Genomic DNA, 15,017 nt, shown 5'->3' with positions numbered 1-15,017 from the left:
TGAAATATTTTTCACATTGAAAAGCCTTTTTCCTTTTCATTGACCTCAGACTTCAACTCGTGTTTCATCTCAGGCTTTCTAAGAATTTCAAGCTTGAACCTCTTCAAGCTTCTTAACTTTTGCTACAAGTGGACCTTTTTTTTATTTTATTTTTTTTACACCGGCGTTGTGCAGCTCAGTCAGTGGAGCGAGAGTTGCCATAACACCAGCTTATTTTATGGGAAAGCTGTCGAGCCAATGGAGCTAATGAGGTGGGCAGCTCAACACAAGCTTGTTTACTTTTCCAGAGAAGAGAAAGGAAAATAGGTAACAGGAGAGGGGGCTTGTTGCGATGGAGAAAGCCTGTTGGAGGGAACAAAGCCAGAAAGAGTGCGATGCTTCGGTTGACTGTAATCAGTGTGTTGCATCACAGGTGCACGATCCCCAGATAACACTTCATTGTGTATTGATTGTGACGCAACTTGGCACATCCGAAATCACACATGCCAGCCTGTCCGTTGTACGCTTGTCTGTTTGCTTTCATGTGAAAGGGTAGTGTCATTGAACAGCCAGTTCTAATCACCTGCTTCATCTCCCTCTACATTTACGTTCTTATTCAAGTCCTACGAGCTTCAGTTGCGGCGACGTCACACATTTGTTTTCTGAACTTTCTGTTTTGATGACTAAAATTAGCATGTCAGTCCCTGTCTTCTTATTTCGAGCCAGAAGCTCCATCTGCTACATTTCTATTTTCGTTTTGGGCTCTTTATGTTAGCAAGTTGCTCATCTCAGGTAGCCAAGCCCTGAAGCATACCCTGATTTATCGTACGGACATTTTATAGAAAACAGAGGAGTTCCCATTTGTTGGTTATCAGAGAGAATCGCAGTTAAAACACTTCCATCTCTGAAGTCTTTAACAATTGCCATTTACCACTGCCTGATGGACAATATACGCTTCTTTTAAAGGAGACTAATTCCTCAGTCATTCTGGTGAAGCCAGTGGCAAGACATTAATGACTTCCAGCAAAGACTTTTTTTTGTGATGCAGCATCAACGTCTGCAATGTGAATGCTTCATTTCTTGGTCTGTAACATCCCGGAGTAATATACCATGTTATCTGTTAGGTCCTATTGATCACTTCCGATGCCTTTCATGTAGACAGGAAATCTAAACGCCGATTGGCCTTCGTGACACAGCGTTTAGCAGATTTGCAGCTCAAACTGAAATGTTGGATCTATGATGGATCGTTCCACTGCACTTTTCTCCAGCTCACTCTTCATAGAGATCAATAAATCACCACCAGATTACTGTGACTGGAGCTGGTATCGTAAGCACGGATTACGTTCCACCTCAGCCTTCAGGCCCCTGACCATGGCTGGTTAGCATTTCCCTGTGTTTCCCTGTGGTCCATGTTCCTGACTGTATGTGTGCACCTGCTGGCTCCCTCACCTCTGCCTGTGACTTCCCACGGCCCAATCCAAGGACTCTAATGGCTCTTGTCCAGATTTACAGCACTGGGGTTTCCCTGCTTGTTTGTTCCTGCAGCTGAGGCGTTCAGTGAAAGTTGTCTCCAACCACCACTCTTATCCATTTGCTTCAATTTGCTCATAACTCACTCTGTTACATAAGAACTTTTACGAGACTGTTTTAGAAAATCCAAATATTCAACATGATCTTCATCAGCAACAGATTTCCCAATAATTGCTTTAAGGGATATAGCTCTTCAAAGTATTGCCGTTCGCAGCCCCTTACAGCTAGTTTAACAAATGTGTAATTTGGATTTGGGGTTGGGCGAGAGGAAAACCAATTCAGCGTGCCTCTCTAAGCATGTTAATGAAGACATTAGCAGCTGTTGGATGCTGACATGTTGTGGAGCATGATGGAGCGTTCTTGCTCTGTGTACACATGTAGCATCTGCCGCCCTCACCTTGACCCTGCAGCTGTTTTGTTCGATGGCTTTGGAGGAACATCCTGTACCGCCTGCTTCCGGTACATCATCCACCGGGATTCAACTTTCCAGTCTCTCCAAGGTGACCTTGAAGTCTTTTGGCCTGTAGCTGCTTTGTACAGACACCTTGCCTTGGTGCCAGCTTTACTGGACCTCCCAGCCTGCAGCTCACTTTGCACCAGCTTCAACCTCCTTCTCTTTCCCCGGGGTATTTGAACATTCCCCAGGCAGCTCATCCCTCAGTCCTCCTCTGTGCAGTCATGTTTCAGCCTGATTTCTGCCTTTTACACACATCCTGTACTTTCATACACCTTTCCTCATTCAACCTGAGAGGATTTAGGTTGACAGTGCATCTCAACACATCTTGAGTTTTGAAAATGTTGAAATCCACAGAACAAAATCATCTTCCAAATTATTCCCCCCAAAAAGATGTCCACAAAAATGCAACTTCTGTGTTCTTGAAATATGAGCAACATTTGGAATAATGAGGTATTTATTTAATCTTAAACGCACATAATGTAAATTCAGCCACCAGGGGGCTCTTAATCACAACACTAAAATATGATGTTGAAGCTGACAGGGAATCATGGGAGTGATTCTCTACGCTACTCCCCACAGCATTAGTATAGCAACTTTCGGTGGAAGTGGTCTTTGACGTGATATCTGGTGTGTCCAAGGAAAAGATAAACATGTCGTGTTTATCAAGGGCTGCGCTGTTTTCAAAATCATTTTAGATAGACTCCTACAGGGGAAACTTGAGTCCGAGAATCTGAGGCCGAGGTTCCCCTTTTTCATTCAGGACTTGTCACTGTTGTTGATGTCAGACGAGTCACTTCTAATCCTGAACCTCATCAGGAACAATTACACCAACCGTTCAGCTTGCATCACACTTAATGGCTATTGGCTGGCTGACTTGTTGCCCTTTGCTTCAGTAGTCTCACACCATGACAGTTTAAGGGCTTTTCAGGGTAAGCTTAAAACTCATTGACACCAGATGGAAGAGTTACAGACTCAAAGTTTTAGGTCTAACACTTACACACAGTATTAAGCTTATATTTCAGCTGTACAAAAATACTGTAAAACCTGTCATAATCCAAACGACTGCACAGGCTCAAAAAAGGTCCCTGCTCTGGAGGTTACCTTACAAGATGCCTGGCTGCTGTCATCCATTCGGGGATTGACAGTCTGCAGCTCTCGCTGTCAGCTCACTGTGACATTTTTTCTGATCCTAACTTTGTTATGTCATGAACAATTTGAGGTTTCCTGTAGCAGAGAGGACTGGGAAGCACAGAGATCATTGTTGAAGAAAATCTGCAGGCTCCTCTAACGCCATAGAGACATGTCAGCATCGTGACTGAATCCCCTCTGTGTGGAGGTCAGACCTTACTAATCTTTCTCGCCCAGCGCTCTTCATGAACGATAACAAAAAAAAAGGAATGAAAAGGCCTGTCGCACGAGCAGCTGTAGGGGAAAAATAAAATGAGAAAAAACGGCTGTTTTTGTTTGAAGTTTTTATTGAAGACGTCATAATCCTGCGCTAGTTTATGTACGGACAGAGGAAACACTCGCGACCCAGTGTAGCACGCCAAAACATTCAATGAAGAAGAACATGACACAGTACTCAATAACAATGGGTAGAGTTAAAATTACTCTATTTAAACATGGCGTGTTTTGTAATTGTTGCATGTGAAGTGACTTTTCTTTCGACCGATCAAAGTATATCTAACTCCTCTTCACCCTTCAGTGATACACCATGAAGGGCAGCAAGAAAGTCGAGCGGTACTGATTGGGTTTTTTTTTTGTATTATTCCCAAATTTTGACAGTGGAAACGTCATAAAATGAGTGACTGAACACGTTTACTGAACTGAACTCAACCGGACACCTTAGTGGAAACGGGGCTTTAGTACCTGCACATGTGCAGTCAACTTTCTCCATCCGCTGGGAATGATAGAAACTGCTCTCTTTACAAAGCCTCTGAACAGCTCTTAAACTTCTGGTTAAAGTCACACAGCAAATAAAGAGCTTCCCCCTTTTTTTAATACGAAAAACTCAATGTGTTGAAATGATGTCTTTGGATGGAGTGAATTAAATCACCAACGCTGAAATTAACTTGGTTACAGTAGGCAATAGGCTACAAGAGAGCGGTTTATAAATGTTCATGAGTAAGTGAGGAAATTAATGTGTTTGGATGGCTTTTGAAATACATTGCTTCTTTGTAGTGTTTTTTTCCCCCCCTACAGTAGCTTTTATAAACCACATTTCATTACAGATAAGATGAAATGAAAAAAGCTCTCTCCCCTGCTGTCAGTCAGCGGTCGCTTTGACCCTTCTCTCCTCTGCACCTCAGACTATCTCAGACCATCTTTTTATCTCTCTGTGCTCTTCACATTCTTCATCGTATCTCGTGCTAACTCCCCTCCGCCCCCTTCACTCTCTCCAAGCCTCAGCTCAGCTCCTCTCTCTTGGTGAGTTTCTCGGGTCAGAAATCGAGCCAGCTGCCTGGGCTAATCTGGTTAATACAGGCGGCTGGAGACTGAGACAGAGGTTAGAAGAGAGGCCAGCATTTCCACGACGATAAAAGGCTGCACGCCTGCCTCAAGTTTGATACCATCCAGCTTGACCTATAAATGTACCCGAATGCTGCGTCAAACAGAAATGTTGAAGTTGAAGTTCAAATTCAGCGGAGAAGAAAGAGGAATTTAAATCTGACATTCAGATCTCAGAGAATTGAGGAAAAAAAATCTGTTGCATATCTGCAGTTTTGGGGATTAAATAGTGGATTAAATTTTGAACACGTAAACATAAATCATCTATCTGTAAATAAGCAGCTTTTTAAATGGGTAATTACAGATTCTTTAATACTGTGTGTGGGAGATGAAGATTGCTAATGTGAGTTTGATCATTCATTGCTAAAACCCTTTATCACTGAAATTAACATTTTTTGGGCTCTGTCTTCAGCTCCCGGCACAGATTTAAGCATGTAAAATGTGATTCATGCCAGGTACAGATTCTAGTAATAAGCCTTAATGGGGCATTTTCAAAAATGTGCACAAAACCAGCCTTTTTGTTTCGCCATTCCACGCTAATTAGTCCCACGGTTACTCTGCAGACATGGTAGCGAGTACGGCAATGATTTCCTCATTTTATTTCACCCAGTGGTTATATGGCAGCGCCTCACAAAGATAGGAAATGAGGGTGAAATGATTTATCCGGCAACGTTAAGAGCAAAGAGAAATTTCTAGAAGGATTTCAGTTTCCCTTTAGGAGGAGCATTCTGATGCCTGTGTGTGTGTGTGTGTGTGTGTGTGTGTATGCACTACTTGCAGGAAGGAGAAGAGCAGATTTTCAGGAAAGTTCAGAATATTTTGCCTGACAACTTGACTGTGGAAGGAGCATTGGGGGAAAGCAAGCCGGCTGATGGACTAACACGTATTCTTACTGGTGCATGGTTCTGTTATCTGCAGTGTGTCGACATGTTCAGCCTGATTTATTCTTCTGCATTGAATCTTCTCAGTACGCTGCAGCTTTTAGCATTTAAGGCTCTCTGTATCATCAACCAAGAATGATATTACAAGCATTACATTTTGTTTTTTATGCTAGTGATTTAGCTTTGTACATGTTTAAAGGTGTGTAAGTCCACTGCTCTGGATCTCTGGATTCAGGTTCAACACACACCTCTGGATCACTGGACTTAAGTTCAACACAAATATCCGGATCCACCCAACCATTTCCCCCGCAAATTCACCTGATTTCTCTGCCCTATTCCTTGGCTTTGGCTCATTCTTTAATCCCTACTTTCCCCAGCCCAAGAGACACACCCGTCCATTTTTGCTTTTTGTAAATACAATTTCATTGCACTTGCATAGTTACGATAGTTCTTAGCAAACTAGCCGTGCTTAACATAAATCATCTCGGTCCAGAGCCGCTTTTCAGATATGTTCAAGCTAGGAGCATGGTGAATGGCAGCTGAAATACACAACTTTGCAGATTTGAATTTGGACAATCAGCCGTCTCCATTAAAGACTGGAACATGAGTCGAGAATTAGCCATATTAACTCTTCGTGCGTCACAGTGTCATGCTCTGTATTTTAACTATTTTACATTACATCATCCCAATCAACTAAATAAATTAATTTAAGACTTAAAGCAATGGAAACAAAATCATATATACAGGCATTGTCAGACTTTGGAAAGACAGAACTGCAGCAGTGTGGGCCTGAAAACAAGACTGTTCGGCGTCCCTTGAGGAGCCTCCTGCCGGAGCAGAAGAGATGAAGTATTTATTGGAGCCGTCACAGGAGAGTGTGGGAGGATCGCCGTTCTCCTGATGTCCACTCAGCAGTGCAGTCGCAGCCCAATACTGATGGCAAAGTCCTATTGTAATTGAATTCGAGCTGCAACTGAAGCAGCTTTTGCCCACGTCGATAAAGAGAACTCAATAGTGGAGACAGTCATAAAAGAGGACATCAATGCCCAAATAAAGTACTCCGCAATCTGTTTTAAGGCTTCTTCAATTGTGTGATAGCTGATAATAAAAACAGGGAAGTTCAAAACTAAAAAGGCAGACATTTATTGTTTACATTATTCTTCTGCTTAGGGGGCTCGAGAGGAATGTGGTTCAATATGTCCTTCTTTGTTGTTTTTCTTCTATAGAACAAATGTAAAGATCAGCTTAGGAAATAATTTCCTCTGAATAATTAATGAAATATTTTCTAACTTGATACACTATCTCCTTGTTTCTCTATCTTATCCTTCTCACAATTTCTATTAATTAGTTTCGGAATAACATCAAGGCAGCCATGTGTTTGCTTTGTTGAAGTGATTTCAGTATTTTACATCTGGTCTGCGCAGCGGATCTGCCGTTATGTAATATTCAAATTAACTGGAGGTCATAATTAATATTACACTACTTCCAGCTGGTTTCTCTGCGTATCTACTCCAGTCAAGGAAGAAGAAGAGAAAAAAACATGAATTAAAAATAATGTTAAAAAGGAACCTGAAGGTTTCGTTCGCTTCATCGCTGAATTGTGGATGCAGTAACTTTCAAAACATCTGTCTTAAATAATTTGAAGAATGAAAGTAATTCCTCGTTAATTAAAGATGAATGCTATGCCTCACTCCATTTGGGTTCAACTTTGGTTCATCTGCTCTAATGTAGGTAGATCTCTGACTGGGAAAAGACAATCTCTGGGCTGTGTTTGTGGCTCCTTTTATATTTATTTCTCCCCCCCCCCCCTCCTCTTTTTCTCAATACTGCATTCTCTGAGCTCCTCAGAGTGATTAAGATGGTTGTGAGCTGTGCACACCATCACTGTGGAGAAGTAATGGCTGCAATTTCTTTGTATGTCCTTTACGTGTGTCTATATAACCTGTGCATGCATCTTAACATGTATATAAAAAGGTTTATTCTGCTCCTACTTTTCCCCCCATTGTGATAGTGTGTGACATCAACACTGGAGGTATTTTCTTTTCCAGTTACCCGCCTGCCTATTTACAAAATGTGTTGATAAGGCTAATCTTTTTGATCTATTGTGACTGCATATTCTCTTCATAACCGGCTTTAGCTGCCATGTGTTTGCTAATTGCTGAAGCCTCAGTGCCCACAGTGTTACAGAAGCCTTTACTCATCTCTAATGCCCTGACCTTTTCCTGTCCAGCACCTCACAGGGCGCACAAAGAAGAGAACGTCATAAGGCTGAGGACAAGTTTGTCATGGTAACGCAAAATTGCAAGGTTGACTCTCTTTTTCTTTTTTAAATATTTGTTTGTTTGTTTGTTTTTTTTTGGGGGGGGGGAAGGGTGCCTTTATGGGAGAGACAGGACAGTGGACAGAGATGGACATCAGGGAGAGAAAGTGGGGATTGACATGCGGGAAAGGAGGCACAGGCTGGAGTCGAACCCAGCCCGCCTTCGTTGAGGACTATAGCCTCTATACAGTATACGGGGGACACGCGCACTAACCACTGCACCACCAGCGCCCCCACATGGCTGATTTTCTACTGAGCAACTTAAACACAGAGTTAGTTTAGAGAATCTCACTGAGCTTTTTGGTTCTAAACTTCAGGAACTGGATTTGAAGTATTGACTTTTGACTAATTGCCAGGGCCGTTTTCAGGGAGTAGGTTCGGATAGCAAGGCCCACTCCTTGAATCTGATTGGCCACCCTTGAAGCCAGCACCTTATCTAAATCTCTCTATGATTGGCTGTCTACCAGTTGAGGCAGGGTTTATGTTCAAATCGATGTGTTGGCCTTTGTTGTAACAGCATGTTAATAGATATTGAGATAATTTAATGAAGCCCTTATTTGTCATCATTGATATATAATCAACCATGTAAGATTTGTAAGTGGCCTCTTTGTTGTGTTATCTTAGACATTACCTTCACACAGGAGCATTTCATCTGTATGATGGTTTGATTTCGGTTTCATGAGTAAATGTGATTATGTGACTCCTCTATTCGCAGAATGCTGTAGTAGTGGAGGCCGGCTTCAAGTGTGTATTAATGTGCAGGAGCTTTCTTACAATGTGCCATCCAACCTGCACGTGAGTCAGTTTGTGAGAGGAGTCCACAAACGGGAAAAATATGATACATTTCTCCAAACAGCAGGGTAGATACCGACTCTCATTATTAGAGTATGGGCTTCACTTTTTCCTTTTTGGTGAAGATTATAGTTAGGATTGTTACCTGTTACTGCATTTCACTAACATAAAGTTTGCATGTACCATTTAACTAACCATATTTCTGGGGCTCCCTTGTCTCACAGGTATCAATAAAGATTGATTTTCCTCTGCTAATGGCTCCAACATGTGACCCTGTAATACCACCATAATGTCAGTTTTGCAGAAATGTTATAAAGAGACTCTCCCTGACTGTAAAGTTCATGACTCCTGTCGTGCAGATCTTTTTAGAGGAGAGGAAAGAGGCTAAAGAGGGGCAAAGAGCTCTCAGAGGGAGTGCTTAAAAATGTTCAGCTTTTATGGAAACCAATCTCAAGAGATAAAAGGTCCAAACTACTTGCAAATGGGAAAGTCCAGCTTTGGCAAGTGCTGTAAGTATCAGAGATGGAAATGGGATAGAAGTGGTGAAAGGCCTCTTAGCAAAATATATATTGCTTCTGTGTGAGTGTCCTAGAATAACTATTTAGGAACGTTCAGCTCGTATGAAAGGTTTGACTAAAGCTCTCCTAAAGACAGGATGTGTTCTTCTGTGCCGTTTGACTAAATAACAGGAGTTTAAAAAGTATCTGACTTTGAATTATCGAAAAATTAGAGCTTGCACATTTTCTGAAAACGTCTAACATAAGTCAACCTTTTACCTCGTCTCAAATCTTAACTTCATGTCTTACTTCCCAGACTTTTTATCTTCCTGCTTCTGGGAGTATTAAATATCCATGTTTATTTTCAACCAACCCACCCAAGCAACCAACAATATTTCCCACTAAATACCAATCTGGTAAAGTAACTTCTGTACTGCTCGAGGAGGACTGGAGAGAGAGAGAGAGAGAGAGATGGTTTGCACACTGATTTACTAAATTCTGCCCCCGCAGCTATTTATCAAGTTTTAAATCCTCCAGCCTGCCAGCCATGCTCCCCCTGCTGCACAACACTGCTGTCTGAGAGTCGATTTTTCTTGCATGGTTAACTTTCAATCCAATCTGTATTTTCGGGTGGAATCAGCAAACACTCAGTGCTCTCCCTGTACACCACGATTCAAACTCTCTCCAGCAGAATCCTACTCGTCCATCCTGTCAAAAGTGTGGACTGTTTGTCGGGGGGGGTTGCAAAGATGCAGAGCGAGCACAAAGTTTCTAGTAAGAACTCCCAGTATACTTTACAACACACCTTCAGATAAACCCTGACACTGTAAAAACACACGGACCATGTGCCATGTGAAAAGAGCCTGCAGCAACCTGTCTCAAGCTGATAAATGTTTTAAACACGTTTTTTAGGGACTGTTGACTACGTTCATGAAATATACATTCTGTATTTTGTTGAAAAGATATTGGCAGTGTGTGTGTGTGTGTGTGTGTGTGTGTGTGTGTGTGTGTGTGTGTGTGTGTGTGTGTGTGTGTGTGTGTGTGTGTGCGCACATGGACAGAAAAACAATAAAGTCATCTAGAAACAATCCATCGGCATTACTTATTCATTTTGATTTTGAATGCTGCATAATAAGAGAATGCCTCAGTGACACTAATCTTGTCTACTTGGTTTTCATTTTAAATCTGAATTCAATTGACATTTTAACTAAAGTTTCCAGACTTTCTTATTCTTATATTTTCAAAACAGGCTCATAACTTGAGATTTCCTCGTCCGCCTCTCTCTCTGTTCTGTTAATAACGTATGATAATAATAACGATAAACATGTCGTGGACGTCATTGTGGCCGCCATGAAAGACACATTTCGTAAGAAATATAAAATTATGTTCTCAGCAGAAAACGGGCGCCAGAAGAAAAAGCGCCTGCTGGTCATGTCTTGTACCAACATCCACTTTGCGCCATGTCTGATCGGGTAAAAAACAATCAAATAAACAATATGTGGTGAAAAGTAACGAAACCGTTTCAATCAAACAGCGGCCGTTGTCAACATGCTGTTGTCATAAAGACGGCGGACGTGCAGCACTTTTCTTCTCAGTGCACAAACACTTCATGCAAACACTCCCGGGTGGCACAGCCAGGTGGACACGGGCCTGTTGGAAATATTTGAGGTGATTGAAGTACTCAACAACAAAAAAGTATAACTGAGGTTAAGTCCATTGCAACCAGCAAGTTTCTTTCTCTGCCCTCAGAACCTCTGAATGGTTTTGACTTGAGTGTCTCGCACTTCATATGAAACATCAAATATGCAGGCGTCCTCGTGAATCTTTTAGGTCCCATGTTTGCGATCATGTATGTTGAATAAGTCGAGGTGTTTTGACGAGTGTGTGGATGTCCATAAGTAGGAAGTATATATCAAAAATGAATATTCATGTGTTTTAGTCTCAGTGAGTGGGGCAGAGGTTAAAAAAAAAAAAAAAAAAAGCTTGTCACATTGTGTATGTGCTTGTTAATCAAAATGTGAGCCAGTTGTTGACAGCACTCATGTCTCATGTATTCAATAATTGATCGACTGTATGCTCGCTTTCTAACCTTCTGCAACTATTTTCTTCAGACTAGGAAAAAATTAAACACTTTTCAAAGTCTCAGGCTTTTTTATTTTTTGTATTTTTGTGAGCATGGGAATATATAGCTTCCTACTTGGGCTTTGGCATGAGTTCACAAATATCCATAAAGCACTAATATGTCCCTGCTTTGAACAGTCCCCGTCCAAGTTTTTTTTCTGTCGGTGTTGTAATCAACAGGAAATCACTAATGCACCAATCGTCAAAGTTCAGATTTTTTCCTGCACATGTGTCAATCAATCTCTGGGTTGTGGCTGTTGCTAAGCTAGCCTAGCTTATCATACTAACAGGACTAGCTGTGCAATGATAGGTAGGCTAGCTGTTATTGCCAAAAAAAGGAGGTCAGCGTTTTCCAAAGAGCTCCAGCAGCGTTTCAGCTTCCTTCAAAAAAAAAAAACCAGGCAATGAAAATCTTGTAACTCACAGCAAGTGTCTATTTTCTGTCACCCAAAGCCATATCAAAACAAGCAAACAAAGACGGTGGGCAGGCTGGAAGTAGCTCCGTTGAGATCAACGTTAGCGAAGCAAACAGTGCAGAAAACCAACTTAAACAATCTTCTCAGAAGTTCCTCTTCACCTTCCAGCCTGTGCGATCAATGCAGGATCAATGTACTACTTCTTACTCTTTCCCGTCTTTGCTTTGCACGAGTTTTGTTTAAAAATAATTAAAAATCCCATCTCGTATTGTTGCCTGTCCTAAATAAAGACGAGGTCATTTCATAGACTGGAGAAAATAAAAGCCTGGGGTTTGTTCATAGAAGCGGTACAGTACATTTACACTCTGGAGACACATTGCACAGTTGATTCATAAAAAGCAGCGCAGGTTTTTTTCTGGGACTTTATCTTCTCAGCTCTACTAAGTAATATGTTGTATTTGTTGAAGTGGCACCTTATTAACCTTTAGCCAGCGCCCATTTGACTCCGTCTCAGGGGGCTTGTTGTGTTTGTTTGTTTTTTTTCCTCCTTCTTTGCAGGGCTGTCTCTCTTTTTTCCAATCACTTCTCCTCCTTCTCCGACTGTTTTCTTTTCAGCTTTACTCCTCACAAGAATCAAGTAGTGGCAGTCCCTATCCCTCGAGGTTGAACACATCATGACCTTTTGGTTTCCTTGCTAAAGGCAGCCTAACATTATCTAAAGCTGTCATCTATTCATGCTGATCAAGAGGGACAGAGCGACTTTGGGTTTGTTTTATTTTTAAGCAGTTTCGTCTCTTTCTTTCGGCATTTTAGGAGAGACCACACAGATTCTGATCTATAGCCAAGCTGTAGAAATAAGTGGATCAGCATCTTATGTAGAGATTTTGCACATACAAACTCCTCCATTTATCTTAATTTCTTTTGAATGTAGTAATTGGTTAAGACACAAAACGACTCAGTGATCTCCAGCAGCATAAATCAATAGCTGCTGGGCTAATAGGATGATCTTTTCTGTCACATCCTGATTAATTAAGTCTTTGTTGAACGTTATTAAATGTGATAAATTCAGATATAGCACATAGTTTATGACATCCAGTAATGTGGCCTCTCTTTAAACAGCTGGGTGTATTAGCGCAATTAAAATCACTCTGTAAAGCTTAAAATGGCATACGTGAAAATGAATAATTAATTTAAATCTGAAGATGGTATGCTTGATGAGAAGCATAAAGGTGTTCAGTTCTCAGTTGGAAATATTATTCTACCAGGCATTACCTTTACGAATGATCATGTAACCATTTTATTCACAGAAATAACCCACACAACATCGTTTGTCAGCTGGTCAGCTTGTCAAGGTTTTTTAAAAAACAGACAGCGTCTGATTTTTGCTTCTTTTTTTCCATGTTACTTCTGGAATTGAATCATGGAAAGAAAACTTTAATCCTACTTGAAGTTGCTCATCTGAGGCGCACCGGTTCATGAGCTTCATTTTAACATCAGCATACCAACATAGTGCATCTTGGCAGGTCTTCAGCTCCAATTCCAGTGGACTGAATTCAGTCTTCACTCCGCTGCTTCAGACTGGTGTAGGGCGACTGAGAGCACTGCAGGTATCCTGGTCATATATATATATATATATATATATATATTATATATAAAAATGAACGCAGACATGCAGGCACTCTGAGAAGTGGACATGAAGAATTGATGGAGACAGGTGGAGGTCCATTAGGTCACTCTGTGTTTGCTCTCCAGAAGTGCTGATGGTTTGACTCCGTCTCTTGTGAATCTGCAGACTAAGTGACAGATGTCGAGCCAAAGCTGGAATTTACTAATGTATAAAAGTGAAAACTATTCCCTTTTATGTAATAGTTTCTCTCTGATTTTACACTTAGAAAAATGAAACTGAATATTATGAGTTTCCTGCCGCCCACGCCGCCTGTTGGACTCATGCCGACTGCACATTTCAGGTAGCTGGCACACACTGAACTGTGACCACGACAGGCGTCCTTACTGAAAACAAACTGGTGAAGGTCATCCAACTTGCACTGTTTGACGCTTGTTTGTGGATTTTACTAATTAAAGTTTGACAAGCCTCACATTACATTGTAGCTGCAAATCAGGGCTGTAAATAACATTTTTATTCCATAGATGAATAATGATTGAAAAAAAGCCTGCTCCAACTAAGGATCAGTGGAGGTGGTTTGGGCATCTGATAAGGATGCCTCCTGGATGATTTCCTGCTCATGGGCACATCCTATTGGGAGGCGACCCGGAGGTAGACCCAGAGTTCGCTGGAGGGATTACATGTCCTGTCCGGCCTGGGAACGTCTTGGATTCCTCCAAGACGAGCTGGAAAGAAAGAAGTCTGGATGGACTGATTGCTGCTAATCTGACTTCGGAGAAGCAGAAGAAGATGCATGGATGGAGAAAATAAGGAACAATTTCCCTTTACTGTCAATAATGCATGTGTTCCTTTCTTTGTCACGTAAACATTGTGAATCTATGATACATTAATTTTTTACATTCTTTTACTTTAACACTATTTTTGAACCGTAATAGACTCATTTTTCTCTTCAAACTCTTCCCCTCTGTTCCCCCTTCTTGTTTGTTTTTCAAAATTGAACTCAATTTTACTTTTCCTCTTCTGCCTTAACAGATAATTGGGTAAACACAACCCATGATTCTCATATTAAAATACAAATTACTTTAAAAAATGGCACATATGATGCAGTTACTCAGCTGCAATGAGGCGCTCCGCCTGATTTATTCTTCACATAATCAATAAGTAGTCTTTCACTTCTACATGCTGGATCGTGCATGCTCCCCCGTAGACTCCGGGACCTCGCTCCTGGCTGGTTTGCGATGTTTCCCATCCAACCCCTTCAGCTCGTCCAGGACTCAGACCAGCATCCTTTTCCCTCATCCGTCTCTCTTCATTATGCAACCTTAGAAAAAAGTTTCTGGCTATTTTGAATGCAGAATTCAATCGAGAGACTCGGGTTAAGATGCTAAATTATTCAGGGTGTTACTGTAGCATACCCAAAAGTGAATAAAAGGTTGAGAAACAAACTTTGTTATTTATGGAGTTTTCAGTGTGCTAAGGATTCTTTAGAGTTAAGATCGGATCATTTTGGCTCCTTTTAAAAAGACTTCTTTGGAACATGTGAATACTGTTATACTTAGCTACTTTGTTAGTGATGATCTAAGTTTGGATTTGTGTGTTTTTTTTATTTAACATGTGCTCAAAGCAATGTGTTAATAAAAAGCCACAACCTGGTTTCACCGATCTGTTTCAAGCAGACGAGCTAACAACGCTAACAACGCGAACCAACTCTACAAAATGATCACTGCTTGTTATTCAAAAAACCACAGGATTTGTAAATGTGTTTACATCCATGTCAACACATTATTAAAGGTGCATTATGTAGTTTTGGTAGAGAAATGCCAAAGTTGGAGGATTGTACAGATTCTGGGATATATGTTAATAACTATCCACAAATCATCTTCAATCACTGT

The sequence above is a fragment of the Symphodus melops genome (assembly GCF_947650265.1).
Source record: "Symphodus melops genome assembly, chromosome: 19".
In the NCBI taxonomy this organism is placed as follows: Eukaryota; Metazoa; Chordata; class Actinopteri; order Labriformes; family Labridae; genus Symphodus; species Symphodus melops.
Note: the sequence above shows the minus strand (reverse complement) of the source record.